This window comes from Triticum urartu, chromosome 1, assembly GCF_003073215.2.
Source record: "Triticum urartu cultivar G1812 chromosome 1, Tu2.1, whole genome shotgun sequence".
NCBI classification, from domain to species: domain Eukaryota; kingdom Viridiplantae; phylum Streptophyta; class Magnoliopsida; order Poales; family Poaceae; genus Triticum; species Triticum urartu.
Genome location: NC_053022.1, coordinates 335584520 through 335593122, shown reverse-complemented (window position 1 = coordinate 335593122; position 8603 = coordinate 335584520). Strand labels below are relative to the sequence as shown.

Genomic DNA, 8603 nt, shown 5'->3' with positions numbered 1-8603 from the left:
ACAAGGTTGTAGGACAGAACATAAATGTATCACATCACAGACACACACATATGTATATATATAACAGGTACTTGAGACAACATAAAAATCACATGTACTGGAGCTATCACAGAGACTACACAATGAAACAAGGCTCTTAAGCAAGAAATGGACATGAGATATATATAGCTAATTATCAAGCATACAAACTAAGTGACACATGCCACAGTTCAGCTCACAGATCACCAATATAACACTACAAACACAAGTCTGAAATTGAACTAATCACTATATTATACAGTACTAACTCCTATGAATTACAGAGACGGAAAGAGATAGAAACTGCAGCAGCGAGTTGGGGATTCAGAGAAGAACAGCAGGGTCGTTTTCTTCAGAAAGGAACAGCAGCAAGGAAGGGAGAAGAAGGGAATTAGGGAGAAAGGAGAAGCAGCAGGATTTGAGGAAAAGAAGAGGCAGTAGGTTGGGGAAAGGGAAGGGGAAGAGCAGCAGCAGCCAGCTAGAGAGGGCGTGAGGGAGGAGCAGCAGCAGGTGGAAGAGAGAAGAAGAAGCAGGGCAAAGGAAGGAGCGACAGCAGCAACTTGGAGAGGAGGAGCAGCAGCGTGGTGAGGGTTGAGAAGTGGAGGAGCAGCAGCAAGGCGAGGGAACAAGGAGCAGCAACGTGGTGAGGGTTGAGAAGTAGAGGAGCAGCAGCAAGGCGAGGGAAGAAGGAGCAGCAGCAAGGCATAGGAGAAGAAGAAGATCAGCAGCACGGGGACGCTCATGCGGAGGACCAGACGCCCATGACCCTCTTGTCTGGTCGGGCGCGCGAGGTGTGGAGGTGGCTGGCGATGGTGGCGATGGTGGCTGTGCTGGTGGCACGGTGGCGCGCCGCCACGCTGGCCTGGCCGCGGCGGCGGCCGGTGGTGGAGAAGGAGGGGTGAGGGAGAGAGATGTGTGCCAAGCCCGATTTTGGGGATTGAGAGCGCTAGGGATTTGATTCCCCCAATCGGATCTTCCATTTGCACGTTGGCCCCTGTCCTTTTCTTCTCTCTGCACAAGTTGGTCCTCTTCTTAAGTTTGGCCCCTCTGATTACTTCTTTTTCTTCACGCTTGAGTCCCTCCGTAAATTACAGTAACCACAACTTCTTGACACTCTCCATTATAGAAGGATTTTCGGCCTTTTCGCCCTTTTCTGCAAAACATGGAGGAGTGCTGTAAATGTAACATAACAGGAACATCCGAATATTTCTTTAATAAATAATGTGAAAATATGATTACAATGTGATGCAAAAAGGCTAAAAAGATTATATGAGGAAATGCTCTATCAAGTTCCCCCACACTTAAATCTTTGCTTGTCCTCAAGCAAAGGCATATGACAAGAGCAGAGTGTGAACAGTGAATTGAGTAAAGAATGTCCTGGTAAAATAGATCTCCAAACAAGGCGTGCTTCAGACTTAGCTAGTGAAAATTAATGGTTAAGAGTGCTATAAAGCAGTAGGATACTAGTAAGCATGACCATTTTAAACTTTTACAATGATAAAAGAGGATCAACAAGTTTAAATGATGACTGTGCCAAAGGTTCCTAAAGAGAGCATGATCCCGAGAAACACTTATTACCATGAACACAACATTGTGGTAGAACCACTTATTGAATTTGGAGGAAGCAACAATGATAATATTTTACCGGTCTCACCAAAGGAATATACCACCGATCCCGAGAACATGGTATACACCTGGCTCGACCAATATTTAGTTTTTTTGTTTGTCTCCCCAAAGGAACATACCACCAATCCCGAGAACATGGTATACACCTGGTTCGACAATTACATTTTTTAATATAATTAACTCCTATCCGATCCAACCACATTTCACAAGCCACTGATCCAGGGAACATGACATGCTACTGTTAGGTAAGATCTGATAATTATTCATTATAAGGTATTTTTTAATGAACAACACATAAGCACAAAAAAAAAAGGAATCCCCACTTCTCCATGTCTGGTTCACAAGCTACCAATCTAGGGAACATAGCATGCTAATCCATAGTAGTTAGGTGATTGCTCTCAATAGGAACACACTTTGCACAAATTCAGCATCTAAACATGGTGATCTAGGTGTATCATAGTAAATGCAGAAAATGATGAAGTTTTCTAGTGTACTAGGGATTTGAGCACTCCAAACTAATAGTTCTCACTAATTTCATCCCAGCATGCATGGTGTAGATCACTAGTTTACAAGGCATTCAGAAATCAAGTCCACAAATTCACAACAAGCACGATGCCAAAGGTGAATTTTAGCTTGACAATAAGTAATAACTGGCTCAAGCAACCCAACTAGCAATTGAATTCAGCATGTATTTATGATGTTCAGAATGGGTCATGAAACAGCTCACCGGGCACTATGAAGTAACTCTCGCTTGATCACTCTCTAAGCTGCAGCTCTTCTCCATTGCTTCCTTGTGCATGCTCCAGCTTCACTCTTCTTCGCGTGTGCCCATTGCTTCTCCTCATCACCATGCCGTGAATCCACCAGGATCCCAGGGAATGTCATCTCGAACTCGGTCAACTCGCAGTAAATGGTGCACAAGCATCAACCTGAAAGAACACTCAACAACCAAGCCAATACAAGTGATAGAGAGAATGCCCTCTAAGTCATTGATAGAGTACCCTATCATATAAGTATATCTATTGAGCAAATCAGGAACATTTATCAACAACAAGTCACATGGTGCATAGGCAATATCAGCGATATGACATAACTTATCTAGAAAGCTGAGATAATACCTGAAATGGCCTTGGAGAAGTTTTATGACTACCTCAACTGAAGATACCATGCAAGGCATAGTAGTAGAAACTTCCACCGGGCTCATATCGACAGGTGAAATAGTAGGGCTTTGCTCCTTGACATCTGAAGTGACCTCATCATAATCAACAATGAAGATTTCCATCTCAGGCTCAAGCGTTGAAGAATCGATGTGGCTAACATCATCAAAGGTGAACTTTTCCATATTTGGCTCTAGCAGCACATGATCAATATCAACTAAAGGTATCTCCTCAATATCAAAAGTAACTAACTATAGCTCTGGTTCATCCACAGAAGAATCATCACAATGCAAAACTGAATCTACAATGCTAGTATCCATATGATCTGAAGTGTGTGTGTCAACTAGGATGGTGTCATCATCATCAAAGATAATCCATGAAAGCTCAATCTTGTCACACGGAGAAACTGGTTCCGGCTTTTGTGTAAGAGATTCTTGCTGAGATGAAGTGATTTGTTGCAAGCAAGCAACTGGGCCAGAGGTGGGCTTCTCATTGTACCACTGAAGTTGGTGGAAGGCTATGTTCTCAATCAGCAGAAAAGCATCATCAAGTGTCTTGTTTGTAATAGCTCCACCCGCTGCCATATCGACGTAAGATCGAGTGTCCGAAGTCAATCCTCTATAGAATAGCTGCAGCTCTAACCATCTCTCGAGCCCGTGGTTAGGACATCTCCTGAATAAGGCTTTGTACCTCTCCCAAGCATCATACAAGCTCTCGCCTTCACGCTGAATGAAGCTGAAGATCTCATCTCGAATTGTGGACTGCTTGTGTAGTGGGAAATATTTATCCAAGAAAGCTCGTAATATCTCATTCCAACTGAATGATCTTGATGGCAAGGATCGATACCAAGCACGAGCATCATCTCAAAGAGAGAATGTGAACAACATGCACTTGATAACATCTTGAGGAACTCCATGATACTTTACTGTATCTGAATACTCCATGACTCGGAGCAAGTGCTCATAAGGGTCTTCAGTAGGCAGTCCTCCAAACTGTTGTTGTTGAACCAAAGCAATAAGACTAGGTTTCAGCTCGAAGTTCTCTGCCTCAATAGTTGGCCAAACCGGTCCTGTGATATAGCACTAACTTTTGGGCATCCAAAGATCACAAAGCAGTGCCATCTTAACCGAGTGTAACTATAGAACAAACTGCAATTAGTTCAGATTTCCTACGCACACTCATAAACAGTAAACACTAGTCAGAAAGTTAGTATCCTAATAAGCCGAAGCAACAAAAAGTAAGAAGGTAAAAGAAGCACCGAAATAAATTTGACTGGAAATGTAACAAAAACTATACTAAGCCTAGTCTATAGCTTCACACAATCATTCGACGCTAGTCCCCGGCAACGTCGCCAAAATGATCAGTTGAAAGTACAGCGGGATATGTCGCCCGAACTACGGATGTCGTGTTCTCCACAGGGACTAGGCGACGACAACTATGCTCGGCTAAAGCTAGGTAACACAATTCTGAATATGAATGCAATAAAGTAAACCTAAACTAAACAAGGTAGTTCCCAAAGATCATTGCCAAAGAAAATGCAAAATAAGCAAAGGGAGATTCAGATTATACTCTCTGTCTTTTTGGTATTATCGTTTTACTTGAGAAAGAAAATACTAAAACAAGCAAACATCAAACGGCTAAGGAATTAAAAAGACATGAACATATATATATATATATCTAACAATTAACAGGGGGAAGAAACAAGGTTGTAGGACAGAACATAAATGTATCACATCACAGACACACACATATGTATATATATAACAGGTACTTGAGACAACATAAAAATCACATGTACTGGAGCTATCACAGAGACTACACAATGAAACAAGGCTTTTAAGCAAGAAATGGACAGAAGATATATATATATATATAGCTAATTATCACGCATAAAAACTAAGTGACACATGCCACAGTTCAGCTCATAGATCACCAATATAACACTACAAACACAAGTCTGAAATTGAACTAATCACTATATTATACAGTACTAACTCCTGTGAATTATAGAGACAAAAAGAGATAGAAACTGCAGCAGCGAGTTGGGGATTCAGAGAAGAACAGCAGGGTCGTTTTCTTCAGAAAGGAACATCAGCAAGGAAGGGAGAAGAAGGGAATTAGGGAGAAAGGAGCAACAGCAGGATTTAAGGAAAAGAAGGAGCAGCAGGTTGGGGCAAGGGAAGGGAAAGAGCAGCAGCAGCCAGCTAGAGAGGGGGCGTGAGGGAGGAGCAGCAGCAGGTGGAAGAGAGAAGAAGCAGCAGGGCAAAGGAAGGAGTGGCAGCAGCAACTTGGAGAGGATGAGCAGCAGCGTGGTGAGGGTTGAGAAGTGGAGGAGCAGCAGCAAGGCAAGGGAAGAAGGAGCAGCAGCGTGGTGAGGGTTGAGAAGTAGAGGAGCAACAGCAAGGCGAGGGAAGAAGGAGCAGCAGCAAGGCGTAGGAGAAGAAGAAGATCAGCAGCACGGGGGCGCTCATGCGGAGGACCAGACGCCCGTTGTAACGCCCCGAGAGCGATGTGCCAGGTGTCGTCCAGTTATTCACTGTTGTTGCCTTGTCATGTCTTGCGTGTCATGCATTGCATATCATGTCATCATGTGCATTTCATTTGCATACATGTTCGTCTCATGCATCCGAGCATTTTCCCCGTTGTCCGTTTTGCATTCCGGCGCTCCGTTTCTCCTCCGGTGGTCATTTCTACCTTTCTTTCATGTGTGGGGATTAAACATTTCCGGATTGGACCGAGACTTGCCAAGCGGCCTTGGTTTACTACCGGTAGACCGCCTGTCAAGTTTCGTACCATTTGGACTTCGTTTGATGCTCCAACGGTTAACCGAGGAACCGAAAAGGCCTCGTGTGTGTTGCAGCCCAACACCCTTTTAATTTGGCCCAAAACCCACCTAAACCCTCTCCATCATCTAGAGCGTTCGATCACGATCGCGTGGCCGAAAACCGCACCTCATTTGGACTCTCCTAGCTCCCTCTACCTATAAATATGCCCTCCCTGTCCATTTTCGCGGACGAAACCCTAGATCCCACTTTCTCGCACCGACGGACACGTCCACCCCGCGTGCCGGACATGTCCCCGCCGCCCTCCTCCAATCGCGCCGCGCCACCTGTCCGTCGCCGCCGTCCTCGCGCCGCCGGCCCGCGGAGCCCATCGCGGGCCCGTGCGGGCCCAGATCCGCCGGTCGCCGCCACCCGCGCGCCGCACCTCCGCTCGACGTCCGCGCCCATTGGCCGCCGCCTTCGTCGCCGGCGCGCCACCGCATCCCCGCCGCCTGTACCTCGCCGCCCCGCCGCCGTGGTCGCCGTTGCCGCCGTCCGCCGCTCGCCGCACCTTGTGCCCCGGCCACCGTCCGCCTCGCTCCGGCGCCGCCACCGAGCTCCCTCGCCACCGCCTCTCGCCGGCGACCACGCCACTCGGCCGGCCCCGACCTCCTCGCGCCGCCTCGTGTTTTCCTTCGTCCTCTCCGGCGATCACCGGAGCCTAGAGCTCGCCGTAGTCGGGGTTGACCCGGATCTGGTGAAGATGGACGAGATCCACCCATCCCTCCAACCAAACGGCCGGATCCATCCCGCACCGCGCCGTCCCGCTCCGCTCGAACCCGCGTTGACTTTTTCACGGAGGTATAATTCCCCGAAATTCCCAGATCCATATGCTCATGTTCATCGCATCGTAACTTTGCATCCATAACTCCGTTTTGGGCATATAGCATATCAAAATGTTCGTCTCAGAGAGCACATCATTTCATCTCATTGCATCATTTTCATTTGAGTGCATCTTGATGCCCGAAATGCTATTAGAAGAGTGCTACTTGAGTTAATTGTCAGATCTGCTGCTCCATTTAGATATTTGTCATTTTTGCCATGATTAATGTGTGCATGATATGCCCATGAGCTCTACATATGTTTTGTTAAGGGTTTTTCCATCTTTCCAGAGGTGCAACCCATGTATTTTTGTGATGTGTGTGGTGGCTAGAACAAGCTTGCAAAGTGAGGCACTTGATAATGCTGATTTCAGGGACTTAGCATTTCCACTAAGTCCTTGAGCTGTTTATCTCATTATGCCATATGTTCATGTTGTTTCCTAGTGATCTGTGCCTCTTTTGAGGATGATCAGTAAGGATGTTTTGTTAATCTTGTAGTGCTCTATCTATCCATGTCTTTGTTTGCATTTATGGAGCACCCTAGCTTGAGTCAATCGAGCTCTACTTTTGTCATTTCGTGAATCTGGGCAGATTGTCTACTTGTTAGCGATTTTGCCGAGGATGTTGTAGTTGATCCGTGCATGCTATGTTATTGTTCTTGCCATGTCTAGCTTGTATTTTGTGTATTCTTGATGGGTGTATGCTTAGATTGTCATGACTTGCTCTGTAGTGAGTGCATCAAGCTCGTAAACATGCCTACTTGATATCTGTTTCAGCATGCTCCGGTTTTCACTAAGTCTATGATCTGATTATGTTTTTGCCATGTTCACATGCTTGCAATTGTATTTTCTGATCCCTTTTGGCTCAAGGTCACTAAGGGACTTTCGTTAAGCTCTTTGAGTAGCTCCATGCCATGCTTTACTTTGCCATGTTCAGGCCCTGTAACATATAGTTTTCATGCTCCAAAGAGTGCTATCTGATCTGAAATTCCAGACAAGTGTTAATTTCACTAAGTCTGAGATCTGTTTGTCATATGCATTTTTGCCATGCTTGTTTGATCCTGTTAATGGATGAATTGGCCGTAGCTCAGTGCTAGACTTTAGTTAAGCATCATGAATGCATCCCTGCCATGTATTTTTATGCTATGTTTGAGTGCTGTAGCATGTTCATCTCGTTGCATTTAGATGGCTACTTGCTGTAAATCGCAGACCGGTGCCATATTTGAATTGCTTGCCATTTCCAAACCGTAACTCCGATTCCGGTGATCTTTATATCGTTTTCAAGCGATTTCATCTCACCTTTCCAGTGGCACACTTGGATTTCCAAGTTGAGGCCAGGTTCATTCATTCCTTTGCAAATCATGCATGTGCATCGCATATCACATCCCGCATATCATACCATGTTCATGTGTTGGTTGTTTACTATGTTGTGTGCTTCTTTTCCTGTGTTTGCTTCTTCGGGTTGGTTCCGATAACGTCGCGTTGTGAGGACCTGTTCATCTACATTCCGTTTGTCTTCTTCATGGACTCGTTCTTCTTCCTTGCGGGATTTCAGGCAAGATGATCATACCCTCGAAATCACTTCTATCTTTGCTTGCTTAGTTGCTCGCTCTTTTGCTATGCCTATGCTGCGATACCTACCACTTGCTTATCATGCCTCCCATATTGTTAAACCAAGCCTCTAACCCACCTTGTCCTAGCAAACCGTTGATTGGCTATGTTACCGCTTTGCTCAGCACCTCTTATAGCATTGCTAGTTGCAGGTGAAGATCGAAGTTTGTTCCTTGTTGGAACATGTTTACTTGTTGGGATATCACACTATATCTTATTTAATTAATGTATCTATATACTTGGTAAAGGATGGAAGGCTCGGCCTTATGCCTGGTGTTTTGTTCCACTCTTGCCGCCCTAGTTTCCGTCATATCGGTGTTATGTTCCCGGATTTTGCGTTCCTTACGCGGTTGGGTTATAATGGGAACCCCTTGACAGTTTGCTTTGAATAAAACTCCTCCAGCAAGGCCCAACCTTGGTTTTACCATTTGCCACCTAGCCTTTTTCCCTTGGGAGTCGCGCATCCCGAGGGTCATCTTTATTTTAACCCCCCCGGGCCAGTGCTTGTCTAAGTGTTGGTCCAAAATGGGCAGCCTGCGGGGCCACCTC

At 45.6% G+C, this 8603-nt stretch overlaps 1 non-coding gene across 1 annotated transcript; it reads left to right on the top strand.

Annotated features, from left to right (window-relative positions):
* The first annotated feature begins 3452 nt into the window (after nt 1-3452).
* Nucleotides 3453-3559, top strand: LOC125533273. Its single transcript, XR_007294203.1, has one exon. It is a non-coding gene; the product is annotated as a small nucleolar RNA R71 (small nucleolar RNA).
* Nucleotides 3560-8603: the final 5044 nt, after the last annotated feature.